The 20,839-nt window shown below is 48.9% G+C and overlaps 1 protein-coding gene across 4 annotated transcripts in view; it reads left to right on the top strand.

Annotated features, from left to right (window-relative positions):
- Positions 1–16,307: 16,307 nt before the first annotated feature.
- The window catches only part of TSPAN14 (tetraspanin 14), a 56,443-nt gene continuing 51,911 nt past the window's right edge, over positions 16,308–20,839 (top strand). Inside the window, exons 1-2 of one of the 4 annotated variants that reach the window (XM_078434479.2) lie at positions 16,309–16,417; positions 18,601–20,557. The gene's annotated coding sequence lies outside the window, so the exon portion shown is untranslated. Of the gene's footprint in view, positions 16,418–16,539; positions 20,558–20,839 lie in introns of those variants that run through there. The other 3 variants (XM_078434478.2, XM_060642335.3, XM_060642333.3) reach the window with 3 other exon arrangements.

The following is a 20,839-nucleotide window of genomic DNA, read 5'->3' as shown; positions in this document are numbered from 1 at the left end:
AGATTAATGTCAGGCACCAAACCACAGAACTAGGAAACCCAGGGAACAACGTGCAGGATAAATGGAAAACAAAAACAAACAAAAACCACACACAACAAAACAACAATAAAAACCCTACACCTAGGTATATCATATTAAAATTGCAGAAAGGGAAAAGTAAAGAAAAAAATCTTGGTACATCACAGGAAAAATACCTTACCTATCAAAGACCAAAGATAAGAATTACACCTGACTTCTCCTCAGAAACCATGCAACAAGAGAGTGGAGTATAGTTTTTCAAGTGTTGGGGGGGAGAAAACCACCACCAGCATAAAATTCTGGATCCTGTGAATTATCCTTCAAAAATGAAGGCGAAATTAAGATTTTCTAAGACAAACATAAATTGAGGGACTTTTCGCAAGTATATCTGCTCTAGAGAGAAGGAAAATGATATAGATCAGAAACCCAGATTTATATGAAGAAAGGAAGAACATCAAAGGAATAAGTGAAGTTAAAATAAAAACATTTTTCTTATTCTTAATTGGTCTAATAGATAGGTTTGTTCAAAAAAAATGGTAACATTACATTCAGTTATATATGCTTATGTATAAGTAAAATGAATGACCCCAATGATGTAGTAGATGGGAGGGAAGAATTAGGATTATTTTGTTATTATAAGGAACTCACGCTGCTCATGAAGTAGTAAAGAATTATTTGAAACTGGACTTGTATTAGTTGCAAATGTATACTTCAAACTCTAAGACAATCATTAAAGAAAGTAAAAAAGGAAGGATAACTCATCTACTAAGAAAGAGAAAATGGAATCATAAAATGCTCAGTTAAAACCACAAAAGACAAAAACAAGTGGAAGACAAAAATAGGAACAAAAAAAAGGCAACAAATATAATAGATATTAATCCAAGCATATCAATAGCCACTTTAAATACAATGGTCAAAATACGCCAAGAAAAGATATTGTCACAGGGGCGCCTGGGTGGCTCGGTTGGTTGGGCGTCCAACTTTGGCTCAGGTCATGATCTCAGTTTGTGGGTTTGAGCTCCACGTTGGGCTCTGTGCTGACAGCTCAGAGCCTGGAACCTGCTTCTGATTCTGTGTCTCCCTCTCTCTCTGCCCCTCCCCAGCTCGCTCTCTGTCTCTGTCTCTCTCAAAAATAAATAAACATTAAACAATTAAACAGATATTGTCACAGTGGATTAAAAGGCAAGACCCAACCGTATGTTACCTACAAGATACCCACTTTAAATATAAAGACATGTATACATTAAAAGTAAATAGGTGGAGAAAGCTATACCAGGGTAACATGAATGCAAAGAAAACAAAAGTAGCTGTGTTACTTTCAGACAGAGCCAACCTCAGAGCAAGGAAAGTTATCAGAGATCAACGAGCTGGATACAATGGACATCTATAGATTGCTTCATCCAACAGCAGCAAATACACATTCCCCCCCAGCTCACACAGAGCAGCCACCGAGACAAACAGCCAAGGGCATAAAACACAACTTCACAAATTTAAGAGAATAGAAATTATACAATGTCTGCCCTCAGACCATAGTGGAATTAAACTAGAAATCAACAACACAAAGCTGGAAATCCCACAATGCTTGGAGATTAAACAGTGCTTTTCTAATTAACATATGGGTCAACGAAGAAATCTCAAGAGAAATATGAAAATATTTTTAGTTAAGTGAAAGTGAAAACAAAACTGAGCAACATTAGTGGGATGCAGTGAAAGCAGTGATAGGAGGAAATTTCTAGCATTGAATGCATATATTAGAAAAGAAGAAAGATCTAAAATCAATCTAAGCTTCTATTTTAGGAAACTAGAAAAAGAAGAACAAATTAAATCCAAAGTAAGCAGAAGAAAAGAAATGAAAATTAGAGTGTAAATCAGGAAATTGAAAACAGAAAATGAATAGAGAAAATCAACTAAACCAACAAGGTGATTCTTTGAAAAGATCACTAAAGCTGGTAAGCTTCTAGTCAGGCTAACTAAGAAGAAAAGAGAGAGGACACAAATTAGTAACATCAGAAATGAAAGACTGGACTTCAATACTGGCCCCTCAGATGTGAAGAGGATAATAAGGGAATCCTGTGAACAACTCTGTACCTGCAAATGTGATAACCTACACAAAATGAACAATTTCCATAAGAGACACACAAGAAAAAAAATAGACCATTTGAATAGGCCTATGTCTATTACAGAAACTGATTTGATAGTTAATAGTCTTCTAAAACACACAAGGTTCAGATGGGTCCACTGGTGATTTTTACCAAACATTTAAAGAAGAAATATACTAACTCTAAAATCTCTTTCACAAGATAGAAACAGAGTGAATACTTCCTAACTCATTCTATGAGGCCAGCATTATCCTAATACCAAAACCAGATAAATACAGTACAAGAAAAGGATAAATGGGGGCACTTGGGTGGCTCAGTCGGTTAAGCATCCGACTTTGGCTCAGGTCATGGTCTCGCGGTCCGTGAGTTCGACGCCTCTGTGCTGACCGCTCAGAGCCTGGAGCCTGTTTCAGTTTCTGTGTCTCCCTCTCTGTCTGACCCTCCCCCGTTCATGCTCTGTCTCTCTCTGTCTCAAAAATAAGTAAACGTTAAATAAATAAATAAATAAATAAATAAATGAAAAGGATAAATGAATATCTCTCATGAATATAAATGCAAAAATGCTTAAAAATGAGCAAATTCAATCCAACAATGTATACAAAGAAGTATACACCACAGACAAGTGGGATTTATCCGGGTATATAAGGTGGTTCAACATTCAAAAATCAGTTCATGTAATCCATCACAACAGGTTAAAGAAAAAAAGTTACATAATCATATCAATAGATAGAGAAAAGGCACTCGACAAAATCCAAAACCCACTCATGATAAAAACCCTCAGTAAATAGTCATAGAAGGGAACTTCCTCAATTTGACAGCAAAAAAATATCTATTAAAAAAACTCCCAAATAGATCAGCATGTCATATGCTCTCCATTCTGTTATACTTGTCTATATGCCTGTTTTTCATGCCAGTACTGTCCTATTTTGATCACTATATCTTTGTAATATAGCTTGAAATCAAGAAGTGTGATGCCTCCAGCTTTGTTCTTTTTCCTGAGGATTGCTTTGGCTATTCAGGGTCTTTTGTGGTTTCATACACGTTTTAGGATAGTTTTATCTATATCTGTGAAAAATATCATTGGAGTTTTGGTAGGGATTTCAATGAACCTGTAGATCGCTTTGGGTAGCACGGACATTTTCACAATATTTATTCTCCCAATATAAGAACATGGGATACCTTTCCATTTATTTGTGTCTTCAATCTTTCATCAGTGTCTTATAGTTTTCAGTGTACAGGTCTTTTGCCTCCTTGGTTAAATTTATTCTTAAATATTTTATTGTTTTTTGATGCCACTATAAATGGGATTGCTTTCTTTTTTCTATTATCATCCCTTTATGTCTGAAAAGTTTATAATAATGGCTCTTATTTTATTCATGATTCTAATAATCTGAGTGTTTTTTTTCCCTTTTCTGCATGATATTGTATCTGCGGTGTTACTAAATTCATTTATTAGTCCTTGTAGTTTTTGGTGGAGTCTTTATGTTTTTTTATATCACGTCATCTGCAAAGATAATTTTACTTCTTCCTTTCTGATTTGGATGTGTTTTATTTCTTTTTCTTACCTAATTGCTATGGCTAGGGCTTCCAGTACTATGCTGAATAGAAATGGTGAGAGTGACATCCTTGTCTTGTTCCTGATCTTAGAGGAAAGGCCTTTAACTTTACACCATTGAGTATGACGTTAGCTGTAAGCTTGTCATATATGGCCTTTATTACGTTGAGGAACAGTCCTTCTAAACCTAATTTGTTGAGAGTTTTTATCATGAAGGAATGTTGAATTTTGTCAAATGCTAAACATACTTCTTTCCAATAAGATATAATCTGGAAGGGGGCACCTGGCTGGCTCATTCAGAGGAACATGCAAATCTCGATCTTGGGGTCATGAGTTCGAGCCCCATGTTGGGTACAGAGATTACTTAAATACATAAAACTTAAAAAATAAAAAGATATAACCTGAGAGAGGTGCACATCACTTTTGCTTACATCCCATTGGCCAGGTCTTAGGGCCACACATAACTACAAGGGTGGCTGGGAAATGTAGCCTTTCTCATGGATGGCTTTATACCCTGTTAAACATTGGTGATTCTATCCCTAAAAAAAGAAAATGTAATGGATTTGAGGGTTCAACTAGCAGTGTCTGCCATAACATATTGACAGGAAAAGACTTGAAAAACTGGTAAGAGTATTTCTCTAGGAACAGGGTACTGGTGGCTGGGGATACAGATGGCAGGAAAATATCCCCTTTAAACGCTGATTTGTTCCATGTAAATACATGTAAACATTTTAAACGAAGTACTGAAAACAGCACTACCCTATGTACTTAGTAAATCTCAACAGCTGGTTCAGTGACCAGAAGTTTTTGCACCCTCACCCTCACCCACTCAGAGAGGGTTCTAGATGTGGTGTGAAACTCGGGCCACATCAAACTGTACAGAATTCGTATGGTTTGAGGAGCAGGGGAAGCCCATTGGTTTGCATGGGCAGAGGCCTGGGGAGGAATGCAAATTCAGATAAACACATGTGAGAGCTGCTCTTTTGGAACCAGTAGACCCAGTTGGTACCAAGTCTTCCTTATGACGGTGCTAGGCTTGCTTGGGGGAGAGAAGGCCAATTCTGCTGCCAAGCTCTTCCCCAGAGCTGCTCTTACACAGAAGGAGGAGGAGACCAGCACCCTTTGAACTGGAGGGGTTGGGGAGCTGGGCCCAGAGACACAGCCAGCTTCTAGGGTAGGCGGGCCGCTTGCCCTTTGAAGCAAGGAGCTTTTGAACCTTCTGCCAGGCACAGGTCTCAGCTGCCTTTATCTGGCTCTCATCTCCCCCTCAGCCTTCATGACTCAAGAGAACATTGGAGCAAACTTCAGGCTTGCATGGGGTGAGGGCTGCAGGGGCGGTCAACCCCTCCACCAAGTGCGTGGGGCCACCCCCTCCCACTGGCCCCAGCTGGACCAGGTGACACAGCACAGGACAGACACCCTCCCATCCCCTGGTGCACAGACAGTGCAGGTCTGGCTCCCTTGACTGGGTCCCAGCACCCCCTGGGGCGTTCTTTAATGCCCAAGGGGCTCTGTGCACAAAGAGAAACATGTCTAACTCTACACCTGTCTAATGTGCAATGGAGGAAAATTGCAACAGCGTTTCTCTAAATGCTTACATGTAGGCTCACCTCGGAGATGCTGTGGGTTTGGTTCCATACTACTGCAGTAAAGCTAACATCACAACAAAGAAAGTGAAAAGAATTTTTTGGTTTCCCAGATAAAAGTTACATTTACACTATAGTCTATTACTTAAGTCTATTAAGGGTGTAATAACATTACGTCTAAAAAAAACAATGTATGTACTTTAATCAAAAAATACTTTATGGCGTGCCTGGGTGGCTCAGTCAGTTAAGCTTCTGACTCTTCGTTTCAGTTCGGGTCATGATCTCACGGCTTTGTGCGTTCGAGCCCCACGTTGGGCTCTGCACTGGCAGCGTGGAGTCTGCTTGGGATTCTCTCTCCTCTCTCTCTGTCCCTCTTCGACTTGCACTGTCTCTCTCTCTCTCTCTCTCCCTCTCAAAATAAATAAATAAACATAAAAACAAAGAATGCATGGAATTGAAAAGATCCTCATTTTATTGAGAATTAAAACAATTGTTTAAAAAAATACTTTATTATCATTTGAGCTTTCAGCTAGTTGTAATCTTCTTGCTGGTTGAGGGCCGCCTCTGTGTTAATGGCTCAGCTGATTAGGGTGGTGGTTGCTGAAGCCTGGGGCGATGGCGATTTCTTTTTTTTTTTTTTTTTTTGCCCCAATCTTTTTTTTTTTTTTTAATGTTTATTTATATTTGAGAGAGAGAGAGAGAGAGAGAGAGAGAGAGAGAGAGAGAGAGTAGGGGAGGAGCAGAGAGAGCCAGAGACAGAATCCGAAGCAGGCTCCAGACTCTGAACTCTCAGGACAGAGCCCGAGGCAGGGCTCAAACTCACCAACTGTGAGATCATGACCTGAGCCGAAGTCAGTCCCTTAACTGACTGAGCCACCCAGGTGCCCCTGTGGCGATTTGTTAAAATAAGACAACAATGCAATTTGTTGCATCGACAAACCCTTCCTTTCATTTGAACAGGTAGGGGCCACTGTAGGGTTATTAATTGGCCTAATTTCAGTATTGTTGTGTCTCAGGGAACAGGGAGACCTGGGGAGAGGGAGAGAGGCGGGGGGACGTCCAGTCAGTGGAGCAGTTAGAAGCCACACAACATGTATCAACTGATTTCGTGGTCGTGTATGGGCTTGCTTCGTGGCGCCCCACACAATTACATTGGGATGTCGAAGGTCGCTGATCACAGATCCGCATAACAAATAGGATAATAATGGAAAAGTCTGAAATACTGTGAGAATTACCAAATGTAACACAGAGACCCGAGGGCACAAAGGCTGTCGGAAAATGGCAGTGACAGACTTGCTCGGTGCAGGGCTGATGCAAACCTTCAGTCTGTAAAAAGTGCGACATCTACAAAACATCACAGAGCAAAGCCCGAGCCGAGATATGCCTGTATTCTCCCTACAATTAATACGCTGAATTTTTATCACTTCAACAAGATAGATTTCCCCGAACACTTAAACATTGCATGTAATCAATTATATACCCTTCCTAATTCTAACCATTCAGAGTCTCATAAATGTTTCAACTGCCTTTAAATATCGAGTAAGGATACAGTAGTCACAAAAACCGGATCTGCATACTCATACTAAGACTGGTTACAAAATGCTAATGCACGGATCTAAATTTGTTTTACTTTATTATCTGTAGTCAGCACTCCCAGCAGCAGACGGAGTAGACATCCTGTGTGCCACCCATCACTGCCCTCTCCTGGGCATCTCAGAGAGCTGGCATGCTACCCTCCCGTGGGAGGCGCCTCGCCACATCTCTGTGCCACAAACCGTCCATCCTGGGCACACTGACTGGACCTGGGGTGGGTCCCAGACTCTAAGTCAGGACCTCACAGGCCGGCCAGGCATATCTACAAGACTGGCACAAAAGTTCTGCCCAAGGAAGGTTGTGGGTGGTGGCATCTGAGCCAAGCGATCAGCAACGCGCCGGGGCACCCGAATGTGGGGGCAAACACCAAAGACTCACAGAGGAGGCAGAGGGCAGAAGCCGGGCAGGAGCCCTGAGCAAGTTGGGGACCAGCTGGCCAGAAGCAGCTGCAGCAGTAGAAACAAGGTGGGACAGCAGTGTCAGAGTGGGAATGATGCTCTGGGAGTCGGTGATGTGGATACACCCGCAGGCCTGTCCTAAGAACCTGGCTAGGGGACTGGCCCGAGTGGTTTTCTCCTCCCCCCACCCCCACCCCCGCCCCCCCACATGTTCTTCACACGGGTGAAGGGAATGGGTGGAAGATCTCCTGAGCTGACGGGATGGCATGTGTGGAGGCCAAGCACACAGGACACAGAAGTGGATTCAGAGATTTGTGTGCAGAAAGTGAGGGGAAGCAGGATGGGGTGCCGGGAGTAAACGAACTGTGAGGCCATTCCAAGGGAGGCCTCAACGGACCCCATGGGGAGGCAGGGGCTGGAGTCACTCATCAGTTGTCCGGAAATGAGGCAAGGGGACTTTGGAGAGCCTTGGGTCCTAGATCCCCGCGTGAGGCAGCTTCCTTGTGCCAGGGGCAATTCCTTCCTGAGCTCTCAGATTTCAACACCTGATCCTGAAGGGTGGCCTGTGTGGCCACCATTATACTAGAGGTGGCAGGCTGGTCAATGAGCGTGAGGTTGGCCTGTGGTCTGAGATGTGGTCTGGTCAGTGACCAGACCTGGCCAGCCTCTGTAGAACATTCAGTGAAAAGAACCTCTCATGGTTTAGGGGAGAGAGCTGACAGGATCAGATTTTCATTCTAGATTGCTGTGGGAGCTCAGGAGAGAGAGCAAGACTGATGAGAAACATGAAGTGTGGCCAGTGCACAGAAGATGTCTAAAGACACAGGAGTGGCTAGGACCTCACAGAGCCTGGGGAGGTAAGGGGGGGGGGGGCGGAGCTTAGCGCAGAGTCTGGGGAGAGCGGCAACACTTACAGGGCGGGGAGATCAGGATACTCCAAGGAGTTGGGTGTGCAATAGTGCAATTCATGGTCTTTCCTGGGTGGGTAAATTGGAGAGCTAAGAGAACGAAAGCTCCAGGGAGGAAGGTGACATCACAGACCGAAAAGCCCTCCTTTCCTCCCCCAACACACGCACACTCAGCGGTGGCTTGGTAAGCTGAGTTCAGCTGGCTGCCCCTAGATGGCAGTGTACGCACATAGCAGGAGCTGCCCAGCAAAACTCCCCAGGGACAGCAAGGGTCTCCCATGGGACCAGCAGAAACCCACCAGGGCTGTGAGACGGACCAGGAGAGGCACCCATGATGCCTGCTGCATCCACCTATGCTCTGCTTTGCTGAAGGTGTGTGTGTGTGGGTGCCTCTCTCTGCCTGTCCTCTGTGGGGAGCGGGGTGGACAGGGCCTGAGCACAGCCCCCCCCCCCCCAAATCCCCATGTTTATGACTCTCCAGGGGCACAGTCTTGGGTGGAAGACTGGACATAAAGCCAATGGTTCTGGTTCGACCACTCACGGGCTGAAGTGACTCCCTGAGACTACTTTGCACATTCGTTTTATAAATGCGCACCTTCATGAAGACCAGTTCACATGAGATTATTCCAGAAGGAACGCTTCTACACTGTCAGGTGACTTTCACTTGTGTCTATCCCTTATTTCCATGCTTTCAGGGACAGAGCTGCGGGTTGAGCCAAGGCAGTCTTACGGGTCCTTGTCGTAACCTCTCGGATCTGTTCCTCCCCCCCCCCTCCCCCCACCAATGTCTCATCTGGCCACATCTGGGGACTTCCTCTTTGGCAAAATTATCTTCTCCCATCTGAAGTAATTACAGTATGGGTGGCACACAGGCAGGGCTGGAAGGGCACTGGGAGGTCATCTACTGAACAACCTTCCCCTCTCTCCTACCCTCAGTTTATGGATGGGATGAACGAGGTGAGAAAGCCAATCACCAGCACAGATAACATGGCCTCAGCCTCAATCATTAAAGTGTGTTCCACCACACAAGTCAGACCCTCATGTTCACACGTGAGTTCCTACCACAAATCTCTACAGTCTTGTAGGAGACACAATTGGAGGGCAGGGGGCCCATGGCTGAGGCTGCAGATGCAAATAGAAGCAAGAGGCCCTTGGAAGTTTGCAGATTCTTTAAAATAGATTGTTCTGGAACCAACACAGCAGGCATTGGGTGACAGGCCAACCACTCGAAACTGGGGATCCCTCCTTCCTTCCTGAAACATTCGTTTCCCTTGACTTCCACACACCACCCCTTCTTGTTTTTTTTTTTAATTTTTTAATGTTTATTTATTTTTGAGAGAAACAGACAGACAGAGTGCAAGCAGGGGAGGGGCAGAGAGAGAGGGAGACACAGAACCCGAAGCAGGCTCCAGGCTCAGAGCTGTCGGCACAGAGCTGGATGCGGGGCTCAGACTCTGGGACGGTGAGATCATGACCTGAGCTGAAGTCTGGCACTTAACCGACTGAGCCACCCAGGCGCCCCATACACACACCACCCTTCTGACACTGCTCTTACCCCACCGGCCGCTCTTTCAGTCTCCTTGATCCCTGTCCTCTTCCTCTTAATCTCTTCCAAGTTTGTGTTCGTGGGGATTCTGCCTTGGTCTTTTCCCTTCTCATCTCCCAGTCCCAGGATAATTTCCTCTACCGCCATGGTTTTAGCCACCATCCATGTGCTGCTTTGTCACTACCCATTCTCCTCTCCTTTCTTTCAAACAGGCTTGGGAACTTAATTTTTAAAAATTACATTTCTCCGCCTCCCTTGGAGCTAAGGCTTGCCACGTGACCAGACTTGGTCAAGAAGCCATCACATCAGCAGGGTCTGTGGGGATTTCTGGGAAAGTTTTGCTTTTCTAACAAGGTGCTGTAACTTCTGCCTGTCTGGAATGCATGTGGGGAGTAGAGCTGGAACAGCCAATGTGTGACCACAAGCTGCGGATGATGGCTTCCTCAGGAAGGCGAGCTAGAGCAGACCTACAGAGAGGACCTGGGACCTGAAGGCACTGTGGAACTCTGAACGGCCTCGCCCTGCTTACCTTTAGACTTTTCATTACGTTTTTCAACAAGTACAGCACCAAACATCAACAAAACCCACTCAGTTAAAGCAATGTAATTGGGTTGCTGCTACAGGAGCTGAACACAGGCTCTAATTAAAACAGTGCCCAAGGGGTGCCTGGGTGGCTCAGTCAGTTGAGCGTCTTGCTCTTGGTTTTTAGCTCAGGTCGTGATCTCATGACCCATGTCATAAGATCAGCCGTGGTTCGTGAGTTCAAGCCCTGCATCGGGCTCTGTACTAACGGCACAAAGCCTGCTTGGGATTCTCTCTCTCTGCCCCTCTCCTGCTTGTGTGCTCTCTCTCTTTCAAAATAAATAAACGATTAAAAAAGTGTTAAAAAACACCCCAAAACAGTGCCCACATTTATAGCTTCTGCTTAGATGTCTCTCCTAAACCCTAAATAACAAATTAGACCTCTTGCCTCTGTCCTGGGACACTTCAAGGGAAGACGTCCAGGTCGTCACCTGTCACCACACACATGCAGGGTCACCCAGATTCCTTCTCAGTGAACAGCATGCCTATCTATGAAGCCAGAAGACGATGTCTGTTTCTCATCTTCCCATCCAGTCACCCCTCAGTTCTACCTCCTGCATGTACTTTCAACCTGGTCACCTCTTCCCATTACCACATCGTCAACTTCCTGAACCACTGTAACAGTGTCCTTCCTGTCTGTTCTTTGCTCCAATCTTGCTCTCTCCAATGCATTCTTCCAACACCTACCTTCGGAGGGACCCTCCTAAAACTCAGATATAACAATGTTACTATTCTGCGTAAAACCTGGGGGGACTGCTTATGGCCTAAGGAATACCAGCCATACAAAACTCCATCAGGCATTGTGTGAGGTACGTCTCACACACACCATCTTTTCTTTGGCCTGTAGATGTTGCTTCACGGACCACAGGGGTGTGCATTTGACCCAGACCTGGTCCAAGTATGGAATCTTCCCTCCTTCACTACACTGATGGGTCCAGGAGTGGGCATATGACCAGAACTGGACTAGTTAAAGTTGCTTGGGATTAGTTCATACCAACCTCTAGGTGTAGAGTCGTGTTGGAGATATGTAAACCGAGCACTAGGAGAAACAGACTGGGTTGGAGGGGCTCCCGGTCTGCACAACCCACAGGATCAGCCTCCAGTTTCCAGAGTCACTCTGGTTTCAAGTTCTGTTTTTGATTCTGTGAGCGACCTGAGTATCCTTCCAGTAATCTCTCCTCTTTAGGCCTAAGCTAGTTCGAGTGGGATTTTCTTCTTTCCATCAAAAGCATGCTAACGTGAAGATTCTCAGTAGTCTGGCCTTAATAACACATCATTTTCAGCTAACAGAGTTCCTTACAGCCTACAGATGTTTTATAAACATTATTTCACTTGATTCTTACTATAAGCTCATGAGGTGGGTTTTACAATTCTCTTGACTTTACAAAAAAGAAATCTAAGGTTTGGAGATGCATTTTGCTCAACATCAAGAGGCTGAGAATAGGGAGAGCTCAAACACCAAGCCCTTCTTTTTTTAAAGTTTAAAAAAATGTTTAAATGTTTATTTTTGAGAGAGAGAGAGAGAGAGAGAGAGAGAGTGAGAGCGTGAAAGTGAGCTTACGTAGGGGAGGGGCAGAGAGAGAGAGGAAGACACAGAATCTGAAGCAGGCTCCAGGCTGTCAGCTCAGAGCCTGACATGGGGCTCAAACCAACAAACCGTGGCTCATCACCTGAGCCAAAGCCAGACCTTTAACCAACTGAGCCATCCAGATGCCCCACCAAGTCCCTCTTCTATTCGAGCTCCTTCCTCCCTATTACCCACCCTTTGGCCCGTACACAGAGGTATGGCAGCGTGGAGCCCAGGATGAGCAAACGCAGCACTGGGATCGAAATCGGAACTGGACCAAACAGAAGGGTAAGGAAGACATCAGAGGACAATAGAGACCATGCTCTGCCATTGAAAATTTTACTTACAGCCAACTACAGCTCCAGGAAAAGGGGAAGAAACTCTCAGCTTCTTTTTCTAACCACCCCCTTCACCCCGTACTGGTTTTTGTTCCCATAATCCATACCCCAGGCTTGCAGTCTGCACTATAATTCAGCTGTATACTTGGTAATTACAGCTGCAGGGATTGGCCTGGAAACGAAGTCACTGGCTACAATACAGCCAGTCCTTTTACGAGTTGGGGCTGTCCATCTCTTTATTTTTTATTTTGTTTTGTTTTTTAAAACACTTTTTAAAAATGTTTATTTTTGAGCGGCAGAATGCAAGTGGGGGAGGGGCAGAGAGAGAGGGGGCATAGGATCCGAAGCGGGCTCTGTGCTGACAGCAGAAAGTCCGATGAGGGGCTCGAACTCATGAACCGTGAGATCAAGACCTGAGCTGAAGTCAGACGTTCAACCGACTGAACCACCCAAGTGTCCCTTCTTTTTATTTTTTAAAAAAGGACGATAAAATGGGCCTGCTCTGCTTTGAGTATCCCTGATGCGCTGAAGCTACCCATATTGCTAAAAAAATGGGTCAGGTAAAGCTTGGTGGGTCTCACGTGGCAGCTGGGAATGGCATACATAACTGTCAAGCGAGGCCCAGTGGGGGGTGGTGGAGGCCACGGTGGCTCTGTGGACATGTCCTTCACCCTCTTCATACCCTGCTGCAGCGTGGCCAACTGGTCCACAAGAGAGCAGTCTCCCGGAGGCTACTTGGGCTGGCAGGACCCCCACCATTTAGTCCGTGGTACATAATGGTAGCTTTGCCCTTCCCTTCCTCCTCGTTCTAAGCTCACGCCTCCTTCACGTACAGAACTCGGCAGGTATCATCAGTGTGAATGACTATCTTTCCAATGCCAACTTTACTGGAAACATCTCTGCCTCCAGCCCCCACTCAATAATGGGGGAGGTATCCCTCCATCAGGGGTGTCCTCTCCATCAGTGCCCACATCCCATCTCCCTTTCTTCAGAATCCTTGCGCCTGCTTTCTGTCCTGGATCACTCTTATCCCTCTGTAAATGTGCTCTGGTAACTTCTACATTTCAACAAAACCCTCTGTATTCTAATAAAAGTTAAAACCAGACATGGCTACAAGCATCCGGAAACACAGGATTAAGCAGGACAGAAATTTCTTTCTTTGATAGACAAAGTCAAGAGGCAGGTATTCCAGAGAAAGTAGGGTGGCTCCATAAACATGAGGAACCCAGATTTATTCTATCTTGTTGCACTAACATCCTTGACACGTGCCTTCCACTCCAAAGTCTGGCATGGTTCCTTGAGCTCCAGCGGGATATTTAGATATTCCACTGAGCAGGAAAGAACAAGGGCTGAGGAGGGAGCACGACTTCCTTTTAAAGCCGGTTCTCAGGTGTTGCATAGGGATGCCTCCACTCACTGACCGTGGGCCGGAACTAAGTCATGGGACCATACCTAGCTGCAAAGGAGTCTGAGAAACTTGCTTTTATTCTGGGGAGCCAGGTAGCCAGGGGGAGAATGGCTCTTAGGGTCACCTAGCAATCTCTGCCAAAGCCTCCTGTGATTCCACACCCGTTTCGAGACCCCTCCCAGGTCTCTTGTTCCCTGTTAGACAAGCTGCCCAAACATGACAATGGTTTGGCTCCCATCCCACCTTTCCATGAACACTCTCCTTATCACATTTGCCAATAACCTTTGTGTTGTCAGAGTCAATGGATCCTTCCCTGTCCTCATCTTATCTGAGTTCCAAGTAGCGTCTAACATAGCTGACCAGTCTGTTCTAGAAACTCTTTCCTTTCTTCGTCTCTGGGCTGTAGCAGTCTCCTGGTTCTCCTCTGGCCTCCTCAGCCTCTCTTTGTCTTCTTTCCTGCTCTGGCTCTTTCGACTCTTCTGGGTGCCTCTTGAACCCTCTCTTCTGCAACTACCTGTTCACTCTAGGTGACTTCCTCAGATCCCACAGTCTTTATCGACTTTAAGATGATGCCTCCCAAACCCCACCTCCGGCCCAGGCCTCCCTCCGAATGACTTGACCAGTGAATTGATCTCTGACCAGCATCTCAAACCCAGCACGGCTAAAACAGAATTCTTGATGCTTCTCCCTGAGCTGTAGTCCTTTCCTTCAGGCTACCTCCAATCAATGAGACACTGTCCACTGGCTTACTCCAGCCATAAACTTAAAAGTCATCTTTGGTTTCTCCCTTTCCTCCCCTGCCCCCGGCCCCCATCAGTCCTACCAACGTATCCTGTTGAGTCCACGTCCAAAATAGCTTCTCTCAACTACTCATCTTAGGGTGGCCACAATTCGGTCCAAACCACCATTATCTTTGGCCTGGGCTGCCACAACAGTCTCATTGTCTCCGCACTTTTATTTCTGCCTGCCACCCACCCAATGTATTCTTCATGCAGCTGTAAATCAGACCGTGTTAGTCTTCCGCATAAAACCCTTCAATGGTTTAATAAAAGGCCTCCATCCCTAGACACAGCCTCACATGCCCTGCCCACCTCCCGACTTGGGGGAGAAAGAAAACCATATGGCCAGAATAGCAAACAGGAAATCCTCCTTCCCAGGCTTGCTATTCTGGCCACATGGTTTTCTTTCAGTTCCTTCACATGTCCAGAGCTTACTTTTGTCCACAGTTTACCTTTTTCAGGGCCTCAGTACATACTGCTCTCAACCTGGAATGTGTCAGCCTGGCTTTTCCCCAGGCTGTCCCCTCACTCATTTGACTTCAACAACTCTTCCTCAAGGACACAAAGTTACTCTTATTCTCTATCCCAGCTCCTTGCTTTTGTTTCAGCATTTATCTCAACTTGCAATTGTCTTTCCCACTAAAAGTAAACTTTATGGAGCAGGAGGCCTCAGCTGTCTCTTTACTGCTGTATCCTCAGCATCAAAATAGGGCCTGCACAGGTACTCGATTAGGCACTCACTATCTGCTTAAAGGTGACTGAATGGACAGATTCCCCAAAGATGTCCCTGAGCTGCCTGGGATGTCACAAGCAGGCTTGTCTCCCCTTTGATAAAAAAACCTGGAATGGACTGAACCATCTCCGTTGCAAGATCTCCTCCTTAAATAGGACTCAACCTGTTGATTTGCTTGTACTAAAATGTGGTTTACCTAGTTCCCTGGCCCAGTTTTGAGAGATGTGACTTTCCTGTTGCCCACCTAGCCCTCTTCCATTTGGATGACTTTAAGAATCACTAGCGTGCCTGTGCCTCATTTCAGAGAGGTGGGAGGAGACCATGGAGGGCAGCCTTTCTAGTACCACCCCCCTGTAATTCATCCCTGGAGTCGGCCTCCTTCCTCAAGGCTGCTCTCAGCCATCTCCCCGGGACAGAACTTAGTAACAAATCTCAGCAAGCGGTCCAAAGAAAGCTTGGTATTTTTAGCACCAAGACTAGAAGGAGCAGGTCTTTGCTGCCCAGTGTGCAAAAAAATGCAAAATGTTAACTTACTACCCTTCTCTTCAAGTTCCCCGCCCCCTGCAGTCTCCGAAGCCAGGCAGGAGCGCCTCCTATTTTCTTTTTCTTTTAAGTAAGCTCTATGCACAACGTGGGGCTTGAAGTCACGACCCCAAGATCAAGAGTCGCATGCTCTGCGGACTGAGCCAGCCAGGGGCCCCGCCTATTTTCAATACGGCCATTTTTCTTAATCCTGCGCTCACCCCTACCCGGTCACCCCCCTACCCCCCTTGAGAGATGTTGCTTCCCCTCGGCCCCCACCACGCGGGTTTCTCCCGAGCTCAGGGCCAGCCCAGTAGGAGGTAAGGCAGGGGGCGCCGACGCAGCACACCTTGGTGGGGCGCTCGCGGTGGCCCCAAAATGGGACAATGGGGAAGTCGGGTGACCAGGCCCCACCGCCGCTCGGGCAGCGCGGGCGGAAAGGCCGGGCGGCCTGGGGGAAGGGCAAGCGGGGGCCGGGTGGGGAGGGGCAGGGGGCGGGGCCCTCCGGGGGCCGGGGCGGAGCCGGGGCGGGCCCGAGGAGCGCGGGCGGCACTGCACCGCGCAGGGAAGCGGCGCTTTTTTCTCTGCTGCCGCCCGGCGCCGCGCCCCCGGCCCCGCCCCTCCGCGCCCCGCCCCCATCGCTCGGACGGCCCGAGTCGCGCCCTCCCACCCCGCGCCTCCGAACTTGCTCTAACTTCCTCGGCCGAGCCCGGCCGAGCCGCTGCCCCTGCCGCCGCCGCCGCCGCCGCCGCCGCCGCCGCCGCCGCCGCCGCTGCCGCGCCCGGGTGAGTGGAGCGCGGAGCCCCCCCCCCCCGCTAGAGCGTCGGGCCCTGCCCCGCTCATTGTCTGAGGCCGACCCCCCCCCTCCCGCCCCCCGAGGGCCCTCTGGGGACTAGGACTGATCCCCAGGTTCGGGGTCGGCCCCTCCGGCTTCCTCGCCCTTGTCCCGGAGGCGGCCCCACGGGCGGCGCTGGCTTTGTCTGCCCAGATCGCCCGCGAGGGGCTGGAGGCCTTGGCCCGGACCCCGCTAAACCGAACTCCCGCGCCGGGCGGAGTGAGAGCCTCAGCGGGCGACCAGCCTGGCGCTGGGGCTTCAATAGCCCTCGCCCTGTCCGCGTTCCCGGACGGGTGCGCGCCGGAGTCGCGCGGGGGTGGCAGAGCTCGGGGAGAGGGGGGCTGGACCGCCGCCTTTAGGGGCTCTGCCTCCGGTCCCCTGTAACGAACCCAGGGAGGGGCACTCCCTTCGGCTCGGGCCGAGGGTAGAGGATGGGTGCAGACCCAGGAGGGCCGTCCCCTCCCCTGCCCCGCGGTGGGTGTGTACCGAGTCGCTCACCCGGGCGGTGCGCCTCACTCTGCCCTGCACGGGTTTGGGGCGGCCCGAGTTTGAGTAGGTGGTGACCCAGCTTCTCCGCGTTCGTCGTTGGAGGTTGTGCTTGGGAGCAGAGCCGAACTCCTGACCTAACTGGAGCTTCGGTGGAGTTGGCTGGTCTCGCGCCGCTCCTCCTGCTGGGGAGGGGTGGTGGTGCGGGTGGGTGGAAAGTGTGTATGTGTGTGTAGGGGTGATTATGCGGCTGGGTAGGAAGTGTGTGTGTGTGTGTGTGTGTGTGTGTGTGTGTGTGTGTGTGTTGGGAGGGGAACCTCCGGCACACGTGTGAAGTTGGTCTGCTAGAAGCGCTCCCTGCTGTGGGGAGTCAGGGGGAAGGCGATGGCCCCAGTACTGGCAGTGGCCTCTGGCTGCCAGCGGCGATGAGTGCGGCTGTGTGTGTGTACAAGCTGAGCGGCTGTCCCGGGGTGCTGGTGTCTGGGGGGCATCAAGTCATGCTGAGACACAAGTGCAGGGCGTTACAGTGGAGCCTCTGCTGGTGTGCTCACTCCAGTGATCTGCTCCGTAGAGGTCTTCCTTCCCGGATGGGGGTGGCTGGGACTGATAGGAGTGGGTGTAGCTGCCTGCCAAAGCCTCAAAAGTAGCCTTCCAACTACCCTTTGACCTCAAAGAAGGGGAAGTTAGTGTCTGCTGAGTGCTTGGGCCACCCTTCCCTATTTGTGAAGGGAAACCTGGGGTCTAGGCCACCAGAGCCCACCCAGCACCCCTTTATCCTTTCTACATTCAACTAGCCCAGTGGTTGGCAGAGGCACCCTTCCTTCCTTCCAGAGATCCTCGTGGGACCCTCAGAATGCGGCACATACTCTTCCATCTTGGCCCCATATACCCTTCCAGCTCCTCTCTCAGCTGTCTCCAAACTTTGTCCCAGTCCGATGATCCCTAGGGTCTGGGAGACAGGCCACCACAGAGGGATTTTCCCCTCCTCTCCTGCTGCATTGCGCTTTGTTCCCACCTTCAGCTGGAGAATTTCTTGCTCTCTCCATCCCCACATCTTTGAACTGCTCTGCTTGGACCATCAAATGTGACTTTCAGGTCATTTAACAAAGCATGATGGAGAGTCTGTGGGGTGCCAGACGTGCCAGGTGCTGTTTGCAGGCACTGTCCCAGGCTCACAACTCCCTGAGAGACCGTAGGCCCTGTGTGGTCTTACAGCCCAGCCTGGACATAGGTGGTCGGTGCTCAGTGGTGTTTTATTGATTTGCACTTGGTCTCCCCTTAGGCAGCATTATTATTCAGGCAAGCGGGAGTGCAAGCCCACTGGTGCTTCTGGAGGTGGCTCCTTCAGGAAGAAAAGGCATGGAGGGGAGGGGGCTGCAGCGGGTGGGCTGCCCAGGGAAGTTCCCTCCTTTACCAACTGGGTAGCTGTGCTCATCTCTGAGGACAGGTGAGGGTGCCTCCCTCCCCATCTTTGAGGATGGGAAGGACAAAGCTCATGCCCTGTGTTGGAGGGGAGGGGACTCTGCCCTGCAAATCATGGTGATAGTGGAAGCCAGGGAGTTCTGGGCTTCCAGAAACATTAAGGCCTCACTTGGGTCACCATGTGCTCAGAGATTGGACTTATTTTCTATTTGGCCTTGCCTACAGAGTGCCATTGTGCCAGTCCTGGGCAACCTGTGCTGGATGTAAAACCTAGTGAAAGTTCCGGACAAGTTTGCAAGCAATTCCGTGCACGGTTTAAGAGTGTAGTAACAGTGCGTTTACTGAGACTTACTCTTGGTGGACACAGACGCCAAGCTCTTTCCTGAACACTTCACTTGCTTGAACTCATTTAACCCTTGACACGACACAGTAGGATAGATAATGTTATACGCCCCATATGACAGATGAGGAAACTGTTCTGGAGAGGTCACAGACTACTCGCCTAAAGTCTCAGTGTGAGCAGGTTTTCTCATTTCTAATGTAGACCGTGCCTTCGTAAGAAAGTTGGTTAGTACACTGCACAAGCCTGGCCCGTAGTGGAGCTACTAGGTCCTTCAATGCAGCGGCCCTTTTATCCCCTGCTTCTGAAAGCATCTCATCGGTCCGGGCACGTAGCAGGCACCCCGGAACCCCTGTTGAGTGATGGGTGAAGTAGCTTCAGCCTCCCTTGGGCCAGCGAATGGGACGACCAGCACTGCCATGCAGAGAAGATTGGGGCGTGAGTCACGGCCTCTATCTGTCTAGATAGATCAGGGTTTGCTGTGGTAACAAGTCCCCAAATCTCAGAGGCTTAAAGCAGCAGAGGTTTATTTATTGCTCGCACTGCATCCGTCCCAAATCTGCTTTCTGTTGTTCTCACTGTGGAACCCATGCTGATTAATTGGAACATTCCTGGTCCCTTGGACAGGGGGACAGAGCTCATGACCAGTCTCACCCTGGCTCTTTAAAGCTTCCACCCGGAAGCGGCGTTTCACTGGCCGAAGCAGCCACGTGGGCCTACTTACACCTACAAGGTGGGGTGGCGAAGGGGATTGGGAACATTTGGTGAGTGGCACTAAATGCTTACCATCTGCCTACCGTGGTGCCCTCCTCTGTGATTTCTTCCCAAGGCCTGGGTCTGAGTGTCACCAGAAACAGTGATCGTGAATTAAAGGAGCACTGTTTAGGCTAAAGATGAATCGAAGTGCCACATTTGAAGGGCAGAGGTAGGGTGAACAAGAAAGCATGTTAGGGTGGGAACAGGTAGTCTGCAGAGGCAGCCTGCTGGTCTGATCCCGCGCGAGTGACTTGGGTTCCTTGGGTTTTCATTTATTCATTCATGGGCCCAAGGACTAGTGAGTTCCAGGCCATGGATGATTTCTACTAAGCATATATTCAGCTCCTAGCCCAGTACTAGGGACTGTGACCTGGGTTAATGAGCCTTGTTTTCTGCTGCTCAGTCCTAGTGGCCTTTGAAGAGGGATGTTAATGTCTATGTGATGGAAAGTTGGCTCCTGCTCCAGCCCTTGGAGTTCAGCCCATGGAGTTCTTGGCCTTCCCCATGCTTTACCTGTATGTGGCTAGTAGGGTCAACCACCTTTTCTAGAAACAGGAGCAGGTAGAGGCACCCCTCTAGGTCTTCACCTTCCTCTTCCATTTCTGAGACTCTGGGGCTGAGCTTGTAGGCCTGCGGGTGTGGGGAAAGGAAAGGTAGTGAGTTACTAAGGGACAGAATCCCATGGAGAAAAGCTTGATTGGGTGTGGGGCTGGGGTGATTCTCTGGCCTGTTGAAGGGGGCCGAACCCCTCTGTTCCCTGCAGTTTTCCACTCAAGTCGCCCTTGCAGGATGTTAAAGAGCCCACCACACTGTGGAACTTGCTTTTGTGCTTTGTCACCTGCTTGTTCTTTGGTGACTTCCAGCAGGGCCAGGAAACACCGGTGGAGGCCTGAGACCTCAGGTTCTTCTGCATTGGGTTAACTTACTATCCTTCGTCCTGTTTCCTCCTTTTCCAGAGCCTCTGCTTTCCCACCTCTGGAAAGAGGGAGAGGTCATGGTGGGTTACCACAGCGGGCTTGCTCCTGGCTGGCCGTCATAGTTCCCAGGGTACTGCGTAGACCCGCTCTCTGTGAATCTTCGGTCCAGGTGAATGGCAACTGGTTTGTCTTCTCTTCCATTATAGCGGTGTCCTCCATGAATCTGTGTGGGATACTCATACTTGTCTCTGCGTTCATTTTCTCCCTCACGGCATGTTTTCTGGCTCAGACAAGGGCAGGTGCCTGTGTGGGAACAGCACAGGCCCTGGTTGGTGGGAAGTGTTCAGAGCCTCTGCCAGTTAAGCATTAAGACGAATAACCTTGTCCGGCCTGTAGGGTGGACAGTGGGGAGGCCAGCTTTCGGGTTGTATCTGCTTTGTAGCCGAGTGAC

Source organism: Panthera onca, chromosome D2 (assembly GCF_046562875.1).
Source record: "Panthera onca isolate mPanOnc1 chromosome D2, mPanOnc1 haplotype 2, whole genome shotgun sequence".
Taxonomy (NCBI): Eukaryota; Metazoa; Chordata; class Mammalia; order Carnivora; family Felidae; genus Panthera; species Panthera onca.
This window is presented reverse-complemented; position numbering and strand designations above follow the sequence as displayed.